This window comes from Heterocephalus glaber, unplaced genomic scaffold (assembly GCF_053883595.1).
Source record: "Heterocephalus glaber isolate CG9 unplaced genomic scaffold, H.glaber_assembly_v1.0 deba00001509, whole genome shotgun sequence".
Taxonomy (NCBI): Eukaryota; Metazoa; Chordata; class Mammalia; order Rodentia; family Bathyergidae; genus Heterocephalus; species Heterocephalus glaber.
This window is the reverse complement of record NW_028258325.1, coordinates 49,189,219-49,215,042: the sequence shown is the minus strand read 5'-3', so window position 1 is coordinate 49,215,042 and position 25,824 is coordinate 49,189,219.

The window sequence follows — 25,824 nt, the reverse complement described above, 5'->3', positions numbered from 1 at the left end:
TAGGTAGGTTTTCAAGCTAGGAATATACTTTCTTTAATAGGTGCTATTCAAATTTTATATTTCCTCCAGAGTTAGTTTCATTAATTTGTCTTCTAAGTTACTTCTTAGAAGTAGTCAAATTTATTTCAAAACAGATTTTTGTAATATGCTTTCTATATCCTTTTAAATTCTGTAAAGTCTGTGGTAATGTCTCCTAGATTTTAATATTGTAATTTCAAAAATGTATGACTGATATTGTATAACAGGAAGAAAAGGTCTAAAAGAGCAGGGGAATTGGGAGGGGTAGGGGAAGGGAAAAAAGGGAAAGGAAAAAATATGAGAAGAGGAAAAAAAATGGAAACAAGGTCTTTGCAAATAGGGAAGGGTGGAGGGGGTGAAGGGAGGGCAAGGGAAGGGGAAAAAAAAATAAGAACCAAGAGACTCATGTAATGGTACAAGATCCCAATGATGAATGTAACTGTATTGTATACCTAAAATGTACCAATAAAGTTAATGGGGGAAAAAAATAAAGAAAAGATTCTTACTCAATTTCCCCTTAATGAAATGACCAAAAAACTCACACAGCACTGGCTGCCCAACTCATTCAGTCTTATATAATTAAACTTTCCATATAGGAGATCTTAACAAAGCCCATACATGGCCCCATAACCACTGATACTAGTCTCACCTTCCAAGCTCCTGTCTGTGTTTAGCATAATCTATCCACCACTAGAACACCTACTCCCTCACAAATATACATTACAATTATAGTACTGGCCCCAGCTGACTATATCAATTTCCAGGTTGCACAAGATGCTCCATTCACTCAGCCTGTCTGTTTTTCTGGCCCTCCTAAAATTCTCATCATATTTTTGTTTAACAAATAGTTAGATTTCTGTAACAGCTGTCACTTCCCAGGCATGATCATATATTCTTGGACCCCCTGTACCCAGTTTGTCACTTGCTCAGATTGCCATGCATTCTAATAGATATCAAAAGATTTTTCTTCCAATTGTAAAATAGTATGGTAAATGCCAGCTACATCTTGGGGCCCTGTCTAGCTTTTAACAGGAACTGTCCTGTCACATACTCTGGGCATCTGGGAAAATGAATACCAAAACTCTCCCATCTCTTTAGCATAAATAACCAATTCTGCCTACTCAACCAAGGTGTTTTTCCTGGGAAACCAGAGCCTGCCTCTCAACATCAGAGCCTCAATCTGACAAAGTAGGGATCTAGTAAGTACTCTAGTACTCCTGCTTGTTGGTCGAAGTATTGCCACAACTGGAGGGATTGGAGCAGTAGGACTAGCTAACACCCTAACATACTACTGTTCCCTATCCCAAAATGTCTCTAACAGCCTCAAAGAAACAGATAACTCCATTCTTTCTTTAAAGAACCAGTTAGACTCCCTGACAGTGGTGACTCTTTAGAACCACAGAGGTCTGGACCATCTCACAGCTGAGAAGGGATGTTAAAGCATCTTTTTTAGGAAAATAATGTTGATTTTATACAAATCAGTCAAGCATAGTATGAGATGCAGCATAAAGCCTAAGTAACAGAGCTATAGAAATCAGATAATACATGTCTGGCTCTTGGATGGGAATTTGGAGTTGGACCACATGGCTCCTTGCATTAACCAGACTGCTCAGCTGTATTCTCCTCCTCCTCTTCCTCTTTGGGCCATGTCTCCTTAAGGTTCTCTCAGGATTTCTCCAAAATCAAGTTAAAGCTCTCATGAATCAGTCAATGAGATAAATGGCTACCCCAGCTTTTCCTGTCCTCTCTCAATTAAGGAATCTGTATCATCCACACATCTCACATTAAGTAGTCCTAAGAAACAGCATTCACTTCTCTCTACTTTTTTTTTTTTTTTGGTACTGGAAATCAAACTCAGGACCTTGCACTTGTGAGGCAGGCAGCAGAACCACCCCAGCCCCCTACTCTTTTCTTTTTTTATAACAACAAATAAATGGGAATATTGTGCCTTGTGGTAAAGCTGTTCCAAACCTGTTGATGAGAAAAGCTGTTATAGAGTTCTCAGCTTCAGGAAAAGTCATCATGGAGCTCCCATCTAAAGGAAAAATCATGCAAAGTTCCTGCACTCAGCAAAAGTTGTGATGGAGTTCTGGTCCACAAAAAAGGTCCATTGCAGAGCTTCTGCCATTACAAAGTTCCAGGACATCCAAATACAACTGTACCACCCTCAATTCCAGGAAGTCTGGACTGATGCCCAAGGCCATGTTATCTATGCCCTCACCCCATTCCTTAAGGAATCCTCCACATCTGGCATTGATTTCCTCCTTGAAAACACATTTCTTTCTCCTTGCTTGGGGCTGATTCTGATCAGAGCTAGTCCATCTGCTTGTGCTTAACAAACGACTACATCTACTCTCAAAAGGTTAATCTGGGTAGATTCTCTCCACATCTCCAATACAAAAATGTATTGGTTAATCAAATATTTCTCTATAGTTTGGATCTCAAATGTCCTCCAAAAGTCCATGTGTTAAAGGCATAATCAACAGCTTGTGGTAAAATCTTTAGGAGGTAGAGTCTGGCAAAGGAACTGCATTACAGGAGGTATGCCCTTGGAAGGATATTAAGATGCTAGTCTCTTTTCTATTTCTTTGTTGCCTGGACCCCTTAGGTGAGCAGACCTCCTCTGACATATGCTTCTATTATGAAGCACAATGGCATCACAGGCCCGAAACAACAAGTGGTAATAGACTTAGACCTTTATAGCCATGGCCAAGATTAACTTTTTCACTTAATAAGTTGAATATCTGATATTTTGTCACAATGAGAGAAAGGTCACACAGAAAATTGCTATTGTATTGTATCATGGGATTGTTGCTGTTACTACACCTGAAAATGTGATATAGGAGCCTTTATGGTTGGTTTAAGGGAGAAATTTGGGAAGGCTTGGAGAAATAGGACAAAGAAATACTGAACTGTAAGCAAGGGTTCAAGGGGAATTTTAGTGGAAGTTCAGAAGACCAGAATGTTGATAGAAATAGGGATAGTACTAGCTAGACTGAACGCATTTATGATAGAAATAAGAACTCTATTTGGAAGTGGTCTAGTGCCACTAATGTTATACTCTGATAAAGAACTAAACTATATTTTGTCCATGCCCTGAGACTGCAGGAAGTTGAGTTTGAAAGTGATGGACTAGTTTATCTGGCAGAGGAAACTTGAAGGGAAGACAGTATTCCAGCAGTGGCATGTGTATTGGTGGCTACTTCTAGCTAAATTTATGTTAAAAATCTGGAGCAAAAATTTGAGTATAAAAATTTGAACAACTTAAAGTTTGATCAGAAAAGGAGCACATGTGAAAGTGAGTACGAGAAGGGTATAATTGCTAAAAAGATTAGTTTCACTAATATGACATGAAATCTTACACATGGACATTAGGAAACATGCCATGAGGATACTCTATTATCAGCAAGACCCTTTTGATTGCAGACTCAAGGGAGTAAAAGTATAAACTCCTTTTAAAAACTTAGAAAAACTGAAGTACATTAGAGCCAAATGACCATGTATGAAACCATGGCATTAGCCCTCCCTCTTTATAAATTATCTTAGGCATTTTGATTAACATAGCTAGAACGACAAACTTGGAGTTAAATATCTTACTTATGAAACTACAAAATGAGAGTGGTAAAACAATTATTTGAAAACAAGATTAAAAATAATAAAACAGCAGCCTCTTAAGTTGCTCCTGTAGATTTTGTTATGGTTACAATTTTTTCATTTGTTTCTAAAGGAGAAATTTATTTTTAAAAAGGCTATTTTAATGAATTACAGGTGATTTTATCTAAACTTCATCATTTTTGTGAACTGTGCCATCAAGTAGAGTCTTTTGACTTACACAAGAGAGATGAGAGTACTTGTCCTTTGGGTAAATGTCAACTGCCTTGGCTGCTACATCTTCCTGATATTATTATTAATTAACAAATAATACTGATGGCAAAACTGCCTCATCCATTGGTACTGATCCACAAACCACTGGTTCGTGGACACTTTTGTTTGCAATCAATTTGGTGTGTAAACAGAAGTATTTGGCAAAATTTTATTTTGTTTACTAACTGTGCATTAGGTGATGAACATGACTGGTCATCTTTCCCTCTATAGCACAAAGTAGACACCTTTTCCAGAATTCTGGAATGAATTAAGTTCATGAAACAAGGTATCACTGTATCATTTTTTAAAAATGCCAGATAGTATCACTTGGCTCATGAAAACATGTGACTAGTAGTAAAGATTAAATTTTCACTAAAATGTGCTGTGTGCCGATATAAGAACATGTTTCTCAGTCATGCCACTACTTTAATTTCCATGTCTTTATTATGTAGAAAATAATTTATATGATTTAGTTCTCTTAGTGTTGAAGAAAAAATTGCAAGACTTGTGCATTGCCCTCACATTCTTTTTCTCTTTCATAATTCTTTTTTCTTTCTTTTTCCTTTTCTTGGAGAGGAGGTATTAAACTGTTGTATAGTATAACCAATAGTTACTGATTTTTTTTCTTGGTGAAATTCTTAGAAGATGTGACAGAACTATACAAAAGAAGCCTAGTGAACAAGTAAAGAGGAGACATCTAAATTTATACACGGTGTTTTGAAAAATAAAATAAAGAAAAATAACCTGTCTTTAAAGAGTATACCACAAAAGACAGGCTAATCAGAGGATAAAATCTGAAAGAAAATTCAGAGTTTGGGTTGAAAAAAGAGGTTTATCTTCACTGGTAATTTGTAGCCCTGATAATTTGTTTAAAAGACATTTAAATTTATTCATTTAAAGTGGAGTCATTGGGCTGGGGATTTAGCTCAGTGGTATTGCCGCCTGCAGCGCAAGCACAAAGACCCAAGTTCAATCCCCAGTACCAAAAAAAAAAAATAATAAATAAAAATAAAAATAAAGTGGAGTCATTGTAGTTCATGCCTTTAAAATATGCCAAAATAATGAGGCAATAATTATATCACAGCTGTGATATCGATAATATAAATGTCTTGTTCTATATCTAATGAAAACTTTTAAAGTATATATATCACGTTTCATAAAAATTTTTAAAAATCATAGGTTCAAAATAAAATGTTTATAAAAGTATCACTGTAGGTATTTATTAACACAATCATTCCCAAATCATCCTCTCACCCTTAGAGCCTTTGAATATGTAACCTTATATATCAAAAGAGACCTGACGCAAGGTATAAACATTGATATGAAGAGATTATTCCAGGTTAATCTTAGAAACAACTGAAGGAACAATATTAATTTCATGATTACCCACAGAGTCTTCCCAAAAATGTCCACTGTGTTGCAATAAAGTATAATCAGCTAACACTGAGTGGAAGTATGCTTTGGTTACATCAAAATTTATTGAAGCATCCAACCAGAACAAGAGAGACATTACTAAATGGATTATAATAAAATATTTCTTGAAGAAGAAATTCTGATTGAAGCAAAAAGATAACATATAACATGGAGTTCCTTGCAATACCTGACAGGTCAATGTCTGCTCGGGTTGACTCAAGAGGCAGAAGATTATTAATTCCAAGGAACCAAAATGTCTTGAAGATGAGATGCTTTGCCAATTCAAGCAGAGACAGACCTTAAGGGGAAAACAAGGAAGCTGCCTAGGGGACAATCAGATAAAAGTAAATTTTTCAGCCAAACTTTCACCATACCTTGCTTGCTTGCCCTGCTATTTAAAACAAACATCTGTGTTCTGCAGAACTCTATTCCTTTGTTGTTCCTCAGTAAATCTGGGGGGTTGAGTCAGTCAAGGGCTTTATTCCACTCTGGTGAAGTTTCCTGGCCCTCTGACAAAGATATCCTCTGTCTTCTGCACCTTCTTTTATCTCTCAACAAGGTTTATTTACCAAACCCAGCAATCTAAGAAAATATTTGGGGTAAAATATTCATACATGAAAAAAGTTACAGTAAAGAATCATCACCATTTAGCCAAGCTTGAAATGAGCTTACATGCTGCATTAGTACTAGTAAAAAATATTTAGTGTTTTAATTTTAATTTTTTTCAAATAAAAATATCCTACACTAGAAACATTTTAGCCTCACCATCTGCAAGAATGAATGGGTAACCAATACTTTGGACTATGCCTTTGCAAAAGCAGATGTTTTTGGTAAGTGTGGGTAATTGTAAATAACTAGAGATTCATGACTGTTTTTGCCATGATTGATGCTATTATTTTAGGCAAGACCTGCAATTAAACATTTGAACAGTCATTGATGTATCTGGGGTTGTGGTTAGGAGAAATTGAATGGTTATGTTCCTGAGTTCTGTTGGAAATGTCAGCCAGAAATTTCATTTTTAATTTATTCATTGAAATTATCACCAAAATTCCTAAATTGTTCAAATTTCATCTGTTTTAAATATTGTTGTCCCACACTTTAGACTGTTTTTATTAAAAATTACATTTACAAATCACTTATATGCTATAGCTTGTGTTCTTTTAGTAATGGTGCTTACCTACTCCGCTGTGTAAGGTGATCAAAAAGAATCCTGAATCAGGAATTTATGGTGAAAAGCATTTCTATGTCTGCTCAAGTTTGCACCATAAGGCATAAGGGATGTGTCTTAGACCAAGAAAGTATTGCCATTACATATTCATATACATTTTCAAATTTTGTGAGTGTAATTTTTAAATTTTTTCTGTGGTGAAAAATTGGATCTAAAGGGCCAGGGATTTAGTTCAGTGGCACCATGACTCCCTCACAAGTGCAAGGTCTTGTGTTTGATCCCCAGTACTACAAAAAAAAAAGTAATTGGATCTAAAGGGATTTAGATTTGTGTAGATTAGGGAACTGGTAGAGATTACTGAAAACCTCTGGGGAGTAAATTCTTCTTATCAAATTAGGTATTAGACATGGTCTAAGATAAAATGTACTCATCATGGATTCTATTTCCTCCATGGTGTTTTGTTCCTAAATAGAAAAGTCACCTTAGTACTGACTTCTCTGGCACTATTACTCTGGTGATTTTCCAAAGTCAGAAATGTGTTTTGTTTCAGAATTTCTATCTTTTACCACTAAGGAAAATTTGTTTCTTCTGGGTCCTATTTCCTTCAGGCCATCTCCTGATAGCTAAATTGGTGGTCCATTAATTTGACAAATGAAGATGTCATGATGCTAACTCAAATTCATTTACGCTTTTGGGCATCTAAACCAAGTTTATAACAAATCCTATGGGAATTATAAAGAGGAGGTATGAATCTAATTTTCCAGTGGCTAAACTAACTGGATTGGTGGCTGTTTCTTTTTTCATGCATTAGGTGAAAGAAAGAGCCTGCCGGGAATGGCTCTCATCAATGTGTTTTTAACAGGGACAAAAGTATCTCATTCTTTCTTCTGTTGGAGTTAACATAGATAGAGCAGGAAATGTAATAGTTTATAGGTGAACTGTAGAAGTCAGAGTGGGCTAACCCCTTGCCCTTAAGGGTTGTCTATAAAATGAAGTAGTTCCTATTTGTTCATAATACAATAATGGCCTTTTTCCCATTCTTACACATAGGAAAGACTGCTTAATTATGAGGAGTAATTGCCAGATGATAAATTATAGCTTTTTATAATGAAAAATAACTACTTACTAATTAGTGATTGGAATATGTATTAAAATATTAACATGTGAAAATATTCATATACCTGGAATTATAGTATCATATAATCTATAAACTTGATATATGTCTATAAATTCCAGCATATTATCTCTTGCTAACAGTCACAAATGTGTCTAATGAAAGGAAATTTCATTAAAATAAATCATCAGCATTGCTGTGGAAAATATAATGATCTCTGAGGTAATTTATTTCTTCATACATTCTAACTTGATTATTAAGTAGAAATGTTTATAGATGTCTGAATAACCTTGTGAAAGAAATCAAATTTTTTAAAATTTACTAAGAATAGCCCACCACACAATGGCCATATAGAACTGTTAGTCCAAAGTCTTGTTTACTTAAAAATTTATGAATGTCATGTATAGTTTATATAAGGACATATAGATGCTCAAGGCAAACCTTTTCTCTAAGCAAGTTATAAGCTGCTTTCCTCTTTTCTTGTACATTATTTAAATTCTGTAATTTTAATTAGATAGATAATGTGAAAGATCAGAAGAGAATTTATATCTTGAACTCACATTTTTATGCAGTTGTTTCATGAGTTCTGTGATATTCTTCTTAACATCTAAAATATATGTCATTTTAGTACTAACTGGAAAAATAAAAAAGTTTATGGATGTTATGAAATTAATAGAAAAATTATTTAAGGAGTGACTGAAAAATCCATTCAAATAGTCATAATATTAAATGTAGTTTAAGCAATTTATTACTTTGTAAGACATTCCCATTTATATTCAACAGAAGAAATGTCTTGAACTACAATCTAAAAAGTTTTACTTGAATATTTATTTGACATAGCTGACACTGGTCATTGCTGAATTTTAAAATTACAGATGATTTAAGTTTTTCTACTTAGTAATAAGCTATTTTCTCTCAAAAGAAATATTATATTCTTAGTGAAATAGAGTCATTTTGCCATATTTTTGAATGTTTGATCTTGGAGAAAGTGAATTTTCCTGTATTTGAGAATAGACTGATCAAAAGTGGTTTTCTTTATTCTTTAAATCCGGATGCTGCTTCCTGTTTCATTGAGGAGAGGAAAGGCAAATAGCCACAGGATTTCCATAATGTGACATGTTGCACTGCTTAGAACACATGTATTAGCCCTTCACTTTGGAGACTTACTGGAGTTAGTACTGCTTTAATTTTATGTATTTATTTATAGTTAAATCTTTTTTTGTTATTTTAGTTTATTAGTACATGTGTATAGTACTTGATCTTTATGTTCCTTGTGGGAAGATGGTACATGTATGTAACACATTTCTCCATCATCTTTCCCTTCCCTGCCTTCTCACTCCACTCATCACTCTATCCCTTTTTCTTTTTGTACATGTTTGCAAGTAGTGCTTTAATTTATAAATCTCTTCAGGTTTTAAGTTCCTATGCACTACCAATGAAATGACTTCACCATCAACTTTTTTTACTATTAAACAATTCTAGTGATTTTCTAAATAATTTCTTAGTGAGTATGAAAATATAATAGTACTTTATAGTGGAATCACTGATTGCTCCACCAGGAAAAGACAGATTTGGTTTTGAAATGTGAGATGAAATTTTAACATATAGAGAATAATGACATAAAAAAATTGTATTTTTTGAAGTTTGAGATTTTTTTCTCTTATTTAAACAATAATGGTGTCTTACTAATTTTCTTTATATATGATTAAATTTTCTAATGAAAAAGATAAAACCTAAAACTTCAAAATCCACCCCCTTCATGTGACTGCTTCCTTAAACAGTAACCTTTATAAAATCTAACATCTGTAGAAAATATTTAAAAAATCAGGCTTTTATAAGAGTAGAAATGATTGTTTTTGGTGGTATGAAAAGAAAATACCATGAATATGTGGGAATGCAAAAGCTACACCCAGCCCTACTGTGGATATCAGAGTCAGATTCTGAGAAAGCCTCAGATTTGGAACTCAGGAACAGAATCCTTAGCTAAGAGCTATAATCAGAACAACATTAAGGACTTGTTTATTTCATAACCAGGCTAGTAATTGTTGACTGATAAATCACAGGAAAATATAGGTAGAAAAAAAGCAAGAACATGGCAAGAGATCTTCTTGAAGCACAGAAAGTTAGGCTTAATGCTAAGAGTGGAAGACAATGAGAAAAATCCTTGGTCAATCAAAGATGCTGATGTAAACAAATGGTAGCAATAGGGAATCTAATCATGAGATATACTGAGAATAGCCAAACCCTGAAGAAACCAGGTTAATTGCTACACAGACAGATGAAGGACTCCACTCTAAAAGGTCTAACAGAAAGGCATCCTCATTTCTAACTACTCAACTCATTTTCTAATGTCCAAAAGTTATCTTTTAACAAAATGGTCAAAAAATATTTTAAAGACATAAAGCATCAAGAAGACACAATAACATTTCAAGAGCCAAATAAACAACAGACCTAGACAGAGAATGATGAAGATATTGGTACTATCATAAAGGGATAACTAAGGCAATAGTTTGTTAAATAATGAAAATGATGAATTACACATTGACAAACTCATGCTAAAGTTATACATAAAGTATGAGAATTAATATATTGAGAGTGACTTTGAAAACAAATAAAAGACTTGTGCAAATTTTCATGGGCTCGTTATAACATTAACAAGTGATATTTAGAAAAGGAGGGAAATAAAAAGTTCAATGGACCAAAAAACACAATTCAAAACTGACCCACACACATATGGAGAATTTGCTTTCCATCAAAAATAATCAAAGGATAATCATTGATATTGGAAAAATTGAATTTCCATATTCAAAAAAGGAATCTCTAACCATAATTCATTTTCTATATAAAAATAAATTAAAAGTGATTTATAGATATAAATGAAAACTTGAATATTTAAAATTTTAAGGTAGGAAAAATAAATATGATTAGTTGGACCAGTGTTTCTAATAAAGCACAATAAAAGTGTATTAATAAAGTAAGAAATCAATAAATATTTATTAAAAGTTATCAAAAATACATCAAAATTGTCCAAAATATAAGCATCAAAATGAGACATTCTATTCATTGAAAGACATTTGTAAGAGAATGTAGACAGGAAATAATCAGAGAAAAATATTTCCAAATGAGATATTCAATAAAGGACTTTTTTCTAAATTATATACAGAAAACATAGAAATCATTAAAAAAAATTTCACTCGACAATTTGGCAAGAGATTTTATGATACTCTTCACAAGAGATGATTCATCTTTCCTCCACACTATACAGATATCATACAGATGGTTATTAAATAATAGTAATTAAACAAATGAAAACATACTGAACATTACTAGTCATTTTAATTTTACATGCAATTATGTCTCTTACATTTGAGAATGCTGTTTTATACCTTAAAATTCAAGGATTTAAAATCAAAGATTGAGAGAGAAATCCAAGAATAATAGATGCATCACATAATAATCTATGATTTCTCATTGTTGAAAAAATTTGGGGTAAATATTTTATCCAGAAACTTTTATTTCAGAATTGTTACTAATAAATGAGCAACAAAATTTCTGACTTTGTTATTTTCCTTATATTACTCCAGGTAGTAAAGATTTCAAGGAAGGATACTTTGAAATTCAGAAATGTAGTCTTTCCTAAAGATAATTGGCCATTTGACTTGAAAGAACAATGTTTCTCAAATGTAAATTTAAAGTATGATACAGTAATACTAATCACATACTCAAATCAATTTTTATTTTTTCTTAGTATGTGTTTCCAGTACATGCAGTTTGCAGTCATTTTAGGGAGTGGGTACATGTACATAATATGGCTTGTCTCATTTTTTTAATCTCCATCCCTCCCTGTTCCCTCCCTCCTTCATTTAATTCCCTATTCCCATTTACATTCTTGTTGATATTATTAATTTTAGCTCATGTTATGACATATAATACTTAAATCCATTGAGGCTATTAGATTCTTGTATATTGCATATCTTTATTTTACTTATTTCCTTTTCCAGTCCTAGGATCCACTGAGGTTAGTGTCCCAAGCCTGAAGAATTCTATGTATGGCTAATTGATTTAAACCACGTGCTCCACTTGCCTCATATTCGAGGAGCCCAAAAAGCAGCCCCTTGGTTCCACACCTTAGGGGCCAAGCAGCCCACTGAGCCTTCTCATGGTGAGAGAAGAACAGAGATCAGTCTGTCCTGGTCATTTCCTCTTTATTTCAGATACCGCATACTGTAGAAAGCACCAGAACAAGGCCCAGGCTGTTTTAGGGATTGGTTTGCTATCTTAGAATATTGCATTTCCAGAAAATTCTACAGTTATGCTGAAAGCTATAGCCAACAAGATGGAAGAGAAATAGTAGGCCAAGACTGTCAGGATACCATGCAGCAGGGAGAAGGAGTAAGCACAGTTCTTTGAAATAAAAGGCAAAAGAGTTTTTAAAGCAGTGTTTTTAATGAGTGGAAAAGTACTGGAGGACATTGGGGTGCAATGGGGCAGGGTCATTAGGACACCAAGAAACCATACAACCATTTTGTGCGCACTTACATACAAAATAATACAACACAAAGAGCAAAACCATTAAACAAAAACCATCACTCATCATGGTTGTGGAGTACTAGCAGAATATTTCATTGTTTTAGAAACTGACCAGTAATAGAACAGGATCAGAATTTCTTTAGTATTTATGAAACATACCCTAGATAAGTCAGCTAGTTGATGAAGGAAAGTGACTTAGTCTGTTTTGTGTCATGAACAAAATGTCTGAGACTGGGTAATTTACAAAAAGCAAAAATACATTTTCTCATAGTTGTGGGGCTATGAGGAATAAAATCAAGGACTTGCCCTCTAGTATATGTGCAGCTGAAACAAGCATAGGGCTTGGCCTCTAATGAGGGCTTTCTTGCTGCATCAATCCATGACAGAAGACAGTAGGGCAAAGAGGGAATGCAAAGATTAAGAAAACATGCCAAAATCCATTCATCAGGACAAATCCCTCACAGACTAATCACTTCTCATTAGGCTCTACTTTTCAAAACTGTTGTTCTGGGGAATAACTTTCTGACACTTGCTTTTGGGGGGACTCATTTAAACTATAAAAAAAGTTACTGCCACCACTGGAGAACCCAGGGCTGCACGGATGCTGTGCCCCACTTGAGACCACGTGGGACAAATGCCGCATGCAGCATCTGAATCCTCACAGCAGAGGTGCCAGGGGGAAGATGAAGGCCATGGTTAAGAGCCCCAGAAGATAGAGCAGAAGCAAACAACAGAGAGGGCTTTTCTGACCCTCCTCAATGAAAATTGAAGCCCACTGGGAAAGTGAGGAAAAACTCAATAAAAGCACACTGGACCATCGTGGTTGTTAAGTTGATGGGATCAGCATCTCCCATAGAAATCTGGACTCCCATAGAGGGGGAGGACAGCCGGAACCTGCAGTAGGACCTTGCAGAGTTTAATCCTGAAGGAGGTCAGGGACCTCAACTTGGACCTTACAACCAGAAATCAGTCTGAATCTCAGTAGACTACAGCTGGCTTGCTGAGACTACTTGACTTAGACCCTCACACTGCTGCCCATATTGCCTACCAGGACAGCAGAAACATATCCTGAGGGAGACCTTTGTTTGTTTGTTTTGTTTTATATATATATATATATTTTTTTTCTTTTCTTTTCTTTTCTTTCTCTCTCTCACTATACCTTCTGGCTCTATATTCCTCTCCCTCTTTGCTCCTGTTCCTGTCCCATTCTGATTTTTTTTTCTCTCTCTCTGTCCTCTAGACTATCCCTGTTATAGGAAGGTGAATACAATTTCTAGCTTCCCTATTGTTGTCAGTTTGTTCTGTACTTGTCTCTGTTCTTTTTCTCTGTCTTCCCCTGCTCTCTTCAACAGATCCCCATAATTTGTGTGATCTTCCCTCTAGCCTCAACTCTAACCTTTCCTTCTCCCTCTATCCCTCTAACCCTCCCTCCCCAACCCCTGCTAAATCCTTATCCTGAAGGGTAAATTTGCCATATTGAAGGATTTACTTACTACAAACATGTTTTGGGCTGGGCCTAGATTTTGATCTAGCTCATTTGGTTAAAAATGACAGATTAACTGCTACCAGAAATTGTCATTTTCTAAGCTGTGTTTGATGCTGATTTTGTCAGTTGAGCTAAGGTGCTGTGATTTATCTAATCAGTTATCCTCCCTGGTATACTGAAAATGAGATTGCCTAAGAGTCATTAGAGACTCAAAGCCTAAAAAGTCCAACTATACCTGGAAGATATCTCTGAGAAGCAATCACTCCACAGGGGCTCTAAACACCAGTTATAAAGATAATCAAAACAAGAAATATTGGAGGATCAGCCCAGGAATTAAAGCAAAAAACAGCACCAACAATAGAATTAAAAATGAGAAGACACTTTGGCAGGACACAAACACAGACTTCCAGCTCACCAAAGGCAAATTCTGTGGGAAAAGAGATGAAAAATATGATAGTCAACCAACCTGGATACCCTGAACTAATAGCACAGGAAGTAACAAAACAGATGAATGAGGCTCTAAAAAAATTCAAAATGGAAATAATTTCCCAGATAACTGCAGAGATGGTGAGTAGAGTGAAAGACATGATTAGAGGCTCTAGAACAGAAACAGATAAAAAAATAGATGAGCTCAGAAACCTGTTGGAAGCCATGAATGCCCAGCATAAGAAAGAAATAGAAACCATGATCATTCAACATAGAAAAGAAAAGGAATCCATGAAATAGATTCAAACAGATATCTAGGAGATTAAAAACTCAATTGAAAGTATTCACAGCAAATTGGGTGAATGTGAAGATAGAATATCAGATATGCAAGACAGGATTGCAGTTAGTGACCATGAAAACAGATTTCTTCAAAAAAGTAAGGGACCAGAAGAAATCAATCCAGCACCTGATAGATTGCAAAGAAGAATAACATAAGACAGATAGGAGTCCATCAAAATGCAGGAGAAACTACAAATGACATAAAAAAAAACTTTTCATAGAAGTAATAGTAGAAAACTTCCTAGACAGAGGTAGAGAATGTGACATACAGATACATGAGGCATATAGAACTCCAACTAGCCATGATAAAAAAGCTACACCTAGACATATAATAGTCAAGATCCCAGAAATGCAATAGAAGAACAAAATCCTACAAGCAGTTAGAGAAAATAAACAAATAACATACAAAGAAAAGCCCATTAGAATCACACCAGACTTCTCAGCACAAACCCTCAAGGAAAGGAGAGACTGGAGTGAAGTATTTCAAGCCCTAAAAGAAAATAACTTCCAACCTAGACTGTTGTATCTCACACAATTATCTTTTAAATATCAATGGGGAAATTAGCTACTTCCAGGACAAAGAACACCTGAGAAATTTCATGAATACCAAACCAACACTCCAAACAATTCTAACATTCTAAATAATATCCTAGAAAAAAAACAATGAAGGTCACAACTCCATGAGGCTGAACAGAGCAAAGCCAACAGGCAAGGCAAGAAACTAAAGGGAAAGGTGGGAAAATAGAAAATAAAAGAGCTAACAACAGTAGAACATCATGACAAGGATGAGTCAATATCCATCAATTATGCTTATCAATGTTAATGGCCTCAATTTACCAATCAAAAGAAATAGACTGGCAGAATGGATTAAGAACCAAAACCCAACAATATGCATTGTACAAGAAACACACCTAATTCAAAAAGACATTCATAGGCTGAAAGTAAAAGGATGGAAAACAGTTCTCCATACAACAGGAACCCAGAGGAAAGCAGGGATAGCAATCTTATTTGCACACAAAATAGATTTCAAACCAAAAATAATTAAGAGAGACAAAGATGGTCACTAAATCCTTGTGAAGGGAACAATCCAAGAGGAAGAGATGATAATCATAAATATATATGCACCAAATACGAATACACCCAACTATACAAAACAAATATTAATTACATGAAAAACCAAATAAGCACTAATACAATTGTAGTGGGGGACCTCAATACCCCACTGTCACAAATAGACAGATCATCTAGACAAAAAGTCAACAACAAAATTCTAGAATTGAACCAAGCTTTTGAACAAATAAACTTAATAGATTTCTAGAGTGTTCCACCTCACAAAATCAAGTGATGCACTCTTTTCAGCTGCACACAAGTCATTCTCCAAAATAGATCACATGCTAGCTAATAAGACATGTTTAAGTAAATGTAAAAGAATTGAAGTTACCCCCCAAATATTATCAACCCATAGTGCAATAAAATTAGAGATCAATAGCATAAGAACCTACAAAACCCCCACAAACACATTGAAATTGAATAACACCCTCCTGAACAACCAATGTGTCACTGAGAAAATTAAAGAAGAAATTAGACAGTTTCTACAAGTAAATGATAATGCCAGTACAACATACAGGAATCTCTGGGACACAATGAAAGCAGTTCTATGAGGGAAATTCATAGCACTGAATGCCCATATTAGGAAAACAAAGAGCTGAAATAATCTCATGCTGAATCTTAAACTCCTAGAAAAAGAAGAGCATGAAAAACCCAAAGCTTGTACAAGAGAAGAAGTTTAAAATCAGAGCAGAAATCAATGCAATGGAGACTGAGAGAATGATACAAAATAATCAATGAATCAAAGAGTTCATTTTTTGAAAGAATAAATATCAATAAACCCTTAGCCAAACTTATCAAAAAAAGGAAAGAAAAGGCTCAAATCCATGCAATTAAGAACGAAAATGGTGAAGTCACAACAGACCCAGCAAAAATCTAAAAGATCATCAGTACCTACTTTGAGAACCTGTTCTCTAATAAAATGGAAAACACAGAAGAAATGGACAGGTTTCTAGACACATACGAATTGCCAAAGATAAATGAAGAAGATATAAAAATTATAAATACTCCAATTACAATCAATGAAATTGAAAACATAATTAAAAATTTACCAACAAAGAAAAGCCCAGGTCCTGATGCCTTCACTGCTGAATTCTACAAGACATTCATAAAAGAACTATTACTATTACTCTTTAAACTCTTCAGTGAAATTGAAAGGGAAGCAATACTTCTAAATTCATTCCTGGCATCAGGTATTACTTGATACCAAAACCAGGGAATGACTCAACCAAAAAAAAGAACTCCAGGCCAATCTTCCTAATGAACATAGACGTAAAAATCCTCAACAAGATACTGGCAAACAGAATAAAGAGGATCATCAAGAATATAATGCACCCTGACCAAGTCATATTTTTCCCAAGGATGCAAGGATAGTTCAACAAATGTAAATCAATAAATATAATACACTATATTAACAGAGCCAAGGACAAAAACATATGATCATCTCAATTGATGCAGAAAAAGCATTCGACAAAATCCAATACCCATTCATGATTAAAAAAAAAAAAACCTACAGAAAATTGGAATAGAAGGTCTTTATCTCAACCCGATTAAGGCTATCTATGAAAAACCAACAGCCAACATCATACTAAATGGTCAAAAACTGAAAACCTTCATGCTAAAATCAGGAACAAGACAAGGATGTCCACTATCACTACTCCTATTCAATATAGTTCTGGAAACATTAGCCACAGCAATTAGATAAGAGAAAGAAACAGAAAGAGTAAAGATAGGAAAGGAAGAAGTTAAACTGTCATTATTTGCTGATGATATGATACTCTACATGGAAGACCCAAAAAACTCTGCCAAAAGATTTGTAGATTTAATTAACAGATTCAGCAGAGTAGCTGGACATAAAGTCAACAGTAAAAAAAAATAGCCTTCTTGTACACAAATAACAGACTCACTGAGAAAGAAATTAGGGAAACAATTCCGTTCACAATAACATCCAAAAAAATGAAATATCTAGGAATCAGTCTAACAAGGAAACAAAAGACCTCTACACTGAAAACTAGAGCACTCTGAAAAAAAGAGATCGAAGAGGATACAAGAAAAGAGAAAGACATTCCTTGGTCCTGAGTAGGAAGAACCAATATAGTGAAAATGGCCATCTTCCAAAACTATTATATAGATTCAATGCAATGCCAATTGAAATTCCAGCAATGTACTTCACAGAACTATAGAAAACAATCCAAAAATTCATTTGGAACAAGAAGAGACCTAGAATAGCTAAAGCAATTCTAAGCAACAGAGACATGGCTGGGAGAATCACAATCCCCAACTTGAAACTATACTACAAAGCTACTGTGATAAAAACAGCATGGAACTGGCAAAGAAACAGACTTGAGGATCATTGGAATAGATTAGAAGATGCAGAAACAACTCTAGACACACTCAGCCACCTCATTTTTGGCAAAGGACCCAACCATCCTCACTGGAGGAAAGATAGCCTCTTTAATAAATGGCGTTGGAAAAACTGGATTTCAACCAGCCAAAGATTAAAACTAGACCATATCTATCACCATTCACTAAACTAAGATCAAAGTGGATTAAAGATCTAAATATTAAAACAGAAACACTAACTTGCTGGAAGATCAGTTTGGTAGAACTCTTGAAGACATTGGCATAGGAAAAGACATTATGCACAAAGCCTCAATAGCACAGGAACTAGCAGAAAAAAATCAACAACTGGGATCTCATCTTATTAAAAAGCTTCTGGACTCCAAGAGAAAGCACCAACAGAGCTAACAAAACTACAATGTGGGAAAGAATTTTAGCAGCAGTACCTCAGAAAACGGACAACTATCTAGAATATACAAAGAACTTGAAAAAGCCAGACCCCTCCAAATATAAAGACCCAATTCAAAAATGGGCATCTGAAATGAACAGACATTTCTCAGACAAAGAATTAAAAGCACCAAATAAACATGAAAAAATGTTCAACGTCATGTGTCCTTCGAGAGATGCAGGTGAAAACAATACTGAGATTCCACCTTAACCCAAAAAGAATGGTTGCTATCAAGAAATCAACTAATAACAAATGCTGGCATGGTTGTGGGGGAAAAGGAACCTTTCTCCATTGTTGGTGCAAGTGCAGACTGGTGCAACCACGTGGAAAACAGTATGGAGAAAACTCAAAGAACTAGGGCTGAGGTCCCATTTGACCCAGCTATTCCCCTGCTTGGTATCTTCCCTAAAGAATTAAAAGAATCATACTACAAGGATATATGTGGACCTGTGTTTATAGCGGGAGAGTTTGTAATAGTGAAAGCTTGGAAACAGCCCAATTGCCCATCAACTGGAGACTGGATAAAGAAGATGTGCTTTTCTGTATAGAATGGAGTACTACTCAGCCATAAAAAATGAGAAATTAGGACATTTATAGCTAAATGGATGCATATTGAGGGCATACTCAAGTGAAATAAATTGGATACACATGTAAATAACAGAATAGTTTTTCTGGTGTGAGAAACTGAAAGTGTAAATAAAGATAAAAATATATAATTGATATTGTGACATAAGAAAATGTCTAAATGAATAGGGGAATTGGGAGGGATGGGGAAAAGGAAGAAGGGAAAGGAAAAAGTATGAGAAAAGGAAAAAATGGAAACAAAGTCTGTGAATTTGGAGGAGTGGAGGGGATAAAGGGAGGACAGGAAATGGGGAAAAAATAAGAACCAAGTTATATCATGTAATGATATAAGTACCCAATGATAAATATAAATGTATTGTATACCTAAAATGTACCAATAAAAGAATCTATTGAAAAAAAGTTTCTATCATTTGTAGATATGTAAATGAGTGAGTAATGGAACAATTAGTATAGTATCTTGCAAATTCTGCTGAGCCAATTGATCTAGGTGCTGAACATCAATGGCTCCAAAAATCACAAAAAGAGATGATACTATGTGCTTCTTGTTAAAAGTACTCAACTCAGCCTATGAAATACCTGTGTCAAAATATTAAAACTAAACTTGATTTAGTCCCTTGTTGTAACTGTTAGCTGATGAGGAATACAGGGAACACAAAGATGTGTTAAATATCAACATGATGTTGCTGTCAACAAATCCAGGTTGTCGGGAAAAAAACCTACATAAATACTCTTTTTACAACAAATACATAGGAAAAAATATAACAGTATTGGATGGTTTTACATATATAACAGAAGTTTCAAATGAATCATTCATGAACTGGTATTTAATGACATTCAAACCTCAATGTGAATAAATTGTTAAAAAATTATGAAACTATAACAAAATAATGAGCAGTATAGTTTACAATACTATGAAATATTATTTATAATGATTTAATTACAATGTTTAAGATTTTACAATATTCTAATACTAAAGAATTAGGGTTAAATTTAGGGGTGATTACTGTTTTGCTGTTTCCTTAAGTGCTTATTTTGTAATGACAGAAATTTTTAAAAAAGCTCATTAATAAGCAACATTTTTATGTTTTTATGGATCAGTTAAAATTTTTAAAAGATATAAATATCTAGCATTTGCATTAGAGAAAAAGTTATTTTTTCAGGGATAAAGTGAAATTGACAGAATTATAGTTAAAGTCAAATTATGAGCTGGGAGTATATATCAGTAGTAGAGCATTTGCCTAGTACACATGAAGCCATGAGTTCAGTCCTCATCACTGAACAAAAGGAAAATAAAAATTGGCCCGTTTAACCATAGTTAAAACAAAACAAACTATTGAAACTATATAATAGATACATAGCTGCTGTCTATAGCTTGGCACATGTTTGAAATCTTTTGAAATAATAATTTAAGCATATAGATATTTTAAGTTGACTATTAGAATGATGAAGTAAAACTATCAGTAAAATCTGTTTCTATCAGCTGGCCATCTTTTCCATGTGTATGTGTGTTTCTGAGTCTCTTCGTCCTTTTAAAAAAGCGTATTAGTCATATTGGATTATGGACTCAATCTACTCAGTTTATTATTTTAACTAATGTGCTCAATTTATTATTTTCACTAATTATATGTGCAAGTACCATGTTTTCTGGAGTTAGAATTTCCTATCTAGGCTTTTAAAAAATTGTGGTAAAAGCATATAATATGAGATCTACCTGCAAACACAACATCATATAACAGATCTCTTGACCTTTTCCATCTTTCCTGTCAAAACTTTAAATCTAATGAAAAGAGATTCTCCACTTACCCTTTACCCAAACCCTGGCAACCACATTCCACTTTATGTTTCTTATGGTTTTATTATTTAAAGTGACTCATGGAATCATATAATACTTTTTCATCTACATCTGTGTTATTGCACTAGGATATTCATGTCTCCATCCATGTTCTCACAAATGGCAATACTTCCTTCTTTTTTAAAAGATGAATAATATCCATGGTAAATATTGATCACCATGCATTTATGGTCATTTAGTTTGTTTCTACATTTTGGCTATTGCAAATGAAGCTTCAATAAACATGGGAATGATGAAATCTCTTTGAGATACTACTTTCAACTTTTAAATAACATATAGGAATGAGATTATTGGGTCATATAATGCTTCCTTTATAATTTGGAGGGAAACCTTCAGATGATTACCCAGAGCAGTTACAACATTTAAAATTCTTGGCAACAGAATTAAAGATTTCTAATATCTTTTCCATCTTGTCAGCATTTGTTCCTCTTTTTTTGTTTGTTTTTATAGTAGTGGGTATCCTACTAGGTGTAAGGTGGTAGCTTATTGTGTTGACTTGTAATAAAGCAGTGCTGAGTATCTTGTTAGACACCTGTGGTCCATTGTTATGTCTCCTTTAAAGAGGATATAGAGATACCTACTCAAGACATTTATTCACTTCTCATTAGAATATAGACATTCTTGATAGTTTTATTTTGTTATTGTTGAGTTGTATGAGTTTCTCATGTATTTTACAAATATATTTTGCATATGAACTGTCAACTATATGATTAAATTATTTTTTTTTCTCATTCCCCAGGTTGTTTCTTAACTGTTGTTTCTTTTTTGTGTAGAAGCTTTTTAGTTTGGTGAAGTCCCATTTGTCTATTTTTGCCTTTGTTACTAGGGGATTTGATATCATATTTAAGAAATAATTTGAGAATAATGTCAGCAATTTAATTGAATTGTGAGGGAGGCACATGAGGAAGACTCTTAATGAATTCAAGGTTTGTTTTGGGGGAGAATAAGTTTAAGAAATTACTCTGTGATGAATGTAAATATACAAAGCAATACTATGCTTTACAATATACTGTGAAATATACAAAGCAACTAAATTGTATATTGTAAATGAGGGATTTATATATACTAATTATATATTGATAAAAATCTATACAGCAACCATATATGTGATATAATTGTAATAAAACTGAATACATTAAAATCATTACATTGTTCTCTATTTTGAAGGAATGTACTGGCTTACTTTGACAAATATGTTTTAAAATTATAAATTAATATAACTCTAATGTTATGGATCCACTTCTAATTTACTATGAAACAAATGATTTTATTTTCTAAGTAAACAAACAATTTGAGTGTTTTAATCACTTTCCTTTTGCAAGGATAAAATACCCAACATCCACAATATAAAAGAGGAGAAGTTGTTTTGACTCATGATTTGGAAGTTTTGGTCAATTTCACAAAGAAGCAATATGGTGTAGGGGTCTGGAAGATTAAATCTGCCCACCCTATGGGAGCTAGGAAGGAAAGAGGAAAGGGCAGACCCAGCGAAGGAGACACACCCTTCCTGGTCAGCCCCCCTGACGCACCTCTTCAGACCAGGCCCTGCCTCTGAACACAAGGCAGCTGTGGTACCCCATAATCCAATCACCATCCACAGGCTTTGCCTCTGAGCATGTGCAGCTTGGGGAAGACATCCAGATATAAACTCTATTTTGAGTAAGTAATCAAATTCCATTTTTGTAGTGCTGTATTGTGTGCTAAATCCTTTACAGATAAGGTAGATAGTCATAAACACTTAAAAGCTGTGTGTTTGATGAAATAAATATTCAAAAATCAAAATACTAAAGAATAAAAACATAATTTGATGCAATAGTCATCAGCAACATAATTGTTGTTTATTACATATTTTCCTCAATTGACAAATATATTTTTAACCATTTGTATTAGTTAGCTTTGATGACAAAATACCTAGGAGAAATGATTCACAAACAGGAAAGGCAAATCTTGGTTCATGGTCTCAGAGGCTTTGTGTCTCCATTGTTTCCAGGCCTTTGGTGGAGCACCCCATCATGGCAAGAAGCACAAAATGGAACTAAGCTCTGAACCTCATAGTGCCCTAGAGCAGAAGGAGCAAGGAAGGTCTAGAGGACAACAAACAAACAAACAAACAAACAAAATCTGCCCACAGTCATGCTCCCAGTGCACTACTTCCTCCAGCTAGGCCCTAACTTCTACATTTTCCACCCTATCCCAATAACCTATGAGAAATGGATCCATCAATGGGTGGAGGAGACTCTCAAGATACAATTGTCTCTCAAAGATCCCAGCTCAGGGCACTGTTGCATTGGAAACCAGGGCTTCAACACTGAAGGTTTTGGAGGATATTGCAGATACAAACTATGATACTAGTTAAAACACTTTTTGTACTTTTTTCTGTATTAGTCTTCTACTCAAATGTTGAATATTTTAAAACATATATCCTAAATCATTGACCCCAGCACATCACTTTTAAACAGCATGTAATATTAGTAGTGTTGTGTACCCACAATAACAGGGTTTCACTTCTTGCCTTTATGAATTTAAGATCATTACTTAACTATTTCTTAATATAATCTTCTTGTGTTTAAAAGGGGGACACTAATAGCCTATCTTATAGATTTCTGTGAACAGAAAATGAGTTAATATATGGCAACAATGTAATAATATTACTGTTAAATAAGAATTATCCATTACAAGAGCTACTTAAAGTTGGCTTCTTTGGTCCTCATTGTATTTTCTGCCACTAACAAATATCTCAACACATTATTCACTACAGATAATCCCTAAATACTCTTTATTTAATCTTCTTTTATATTTCTTTAAATACTTGTTAGATAAGTATAATAATGGTGTCAAGCAATTCTATTATCTGGCATACTTTTATTTTGCTCTTCTAGTCTAACTCTCCTCTCAGGTTTCTCTATATCTAATTATCTCTGACAACCTCCTAATTCACACTTTCTGTAACTATAATTGCTGAAGAAATAAAACTATAGTAAAGCAGTCTATCACAATGGACTTCAGGAAAATGGTATTTTAGAAACCATTATATTATACTCTTTGATAAGTTTCAAATGATGATCAAACAAAATAAACAAAATATTGAAAAATTCTTGTTATCATAATTTTTAGTGAAGTGACTCTGTCTTTGTCCATAAAACATATAATTGTACAATAAGGGTTGTTACTTTACATATTGCATTTTCAATATATTTTATGTAAATTTGTTCTACTGATTAAATGTATTAGACTTTATTAGTCATTTATTATAAAGGATGATAGTAGTTAAACAATAGTAACTTGAAGCCTATTGTAATGGAAGTCAGTAGCTAAGGAGGAGAATTTACATTTCACAATAATTGTACATATTTCCTACTAAGGTTTCTTTTATTAATATGTTTGCAGTACATAATGTTTACATTCCTTGAGTGGCATAGATGTATGTACATAACACTTCTCAATTCCTTTTTCACCCTTTTTCCACCCCTCCATCTCACCTTCCTTCATCTCTTGATGCCCTTCACATTCAAGAAAGTTCTTTCTCCCTGGTTTCTATTAACTAACTTCTATTTTTGTTTTTATTAATAATTTGTATTTCTCATATAAAATAAGCCATGTGCTATTTAAGCTTGTGTGCCTGATTTATTTCATTTAACATTATGATTCCAAGGAGAATTCATTGAGTTTCATAGTAGATCAGATTTGCCAATTCAAAAATGAATGATTCTGAGATCTCAACCACAACCAAAATGTAACTTCAAGGGTAGAGAAAATTATGATGTACAGACCAACCAGGAGGGAAGCTTAAAATTGACAGGGCTTCTCTTCTTTCTAGCATTAGATGATATGAGATCTTTTCCCCAGAGTAGATGTGGTCTCTAAGTGAGGTATATTTATCATTATCTCAGAAATAAGGGGACAATTATCTTACAAAACCTGTCAACTTATAATGCAAATTATAGGGCAATTTCTCAAGCTCTTTGCCTATAAATCTTTAGGTTCTGGACTTATTTTCAATATGTAATTTTTAAAATTAATTTTATTGGTACATTTAAAGTATACAATACAATGACATTCAACATTGGAAATTTGCACCTTTGTATAATCCATCTTGGTTCTTATTTTTTCCACATTCCACTGCTCTACCTTCAACCCCTCCACCCCTTACTAACTACAAAGAATTTGTTTCCATTTTTTATTTTTCTCATATTAATTCCATTCCCTTCTTCTTTTCAGCTACCCCTCCACTTCCCCTTCCCCTTTGCACCTTTTCTTCCTATTTCACATTATCTATTATACCTTTTAGTCCTTATTTACACTTGCAGCTTCTCACATCAGAGAAACTATTCACTATTTACACATGTGTGTCCTATTTATTTCACTTAAGAATATCACCTCAATGTGCATCCATTTAGCTATAAGTGTCTCTAGTTTCTTCTTCTTTACAGGTGAGTAATACTCCATTTTATTTTAAAACACACACACACACACACTTTCTTTATCCAGTTTCCAGTTGATGGGCAATTGAGTTGCTTCCAAGTTTTAGCTATCAAAAATTGTGCTGCAATGAACATGGGTGCACATATATCACTGTGGTATGATTCTTTTAATTCTTTGGGGAAGATACCCAGCAGGGGAATAGCTGGGTCAAATGGGACTTCCAGACCTAGTTCTTGGAGGTATCTCCATACTGATTACCACAGTGGTTGCGCCAGTCTACACTCCCACCAGCAGTGGAGCAGGGTTCCTCTTTCCTCATAGCCCCATCAGCATTTGTTATTGATTGATTTCATGATAGCAGCCATTCTTTCTAGGTTGAGGTGGAAACTCAGTGTAATTTTCATCTGCATCTCTCAAATGAACAGTGATGTTGAACATTTTTTTATGTGTTTATTTGCTACTTCTACTTCTTTGCCTGAGAAATGTTTGTTCATTTCAAATGCCCATTTTTGGATTGGCTCTTTAAATTTGAGAAGTCTGATTTTTTAAAGTTCTTTATAGATTCTAGATAGTAGAATTTTGCCTGAGTGACAGCTGATGAAAATTTTTTCCCACATTATGGGCTGTCTCTTCACACTATTGGTTGTTTCTCTTGCTGTGCAGAAGTGTTCCAATAAGAAGAGATCCCACTTGTTGATTGTTTGTGCTAGTT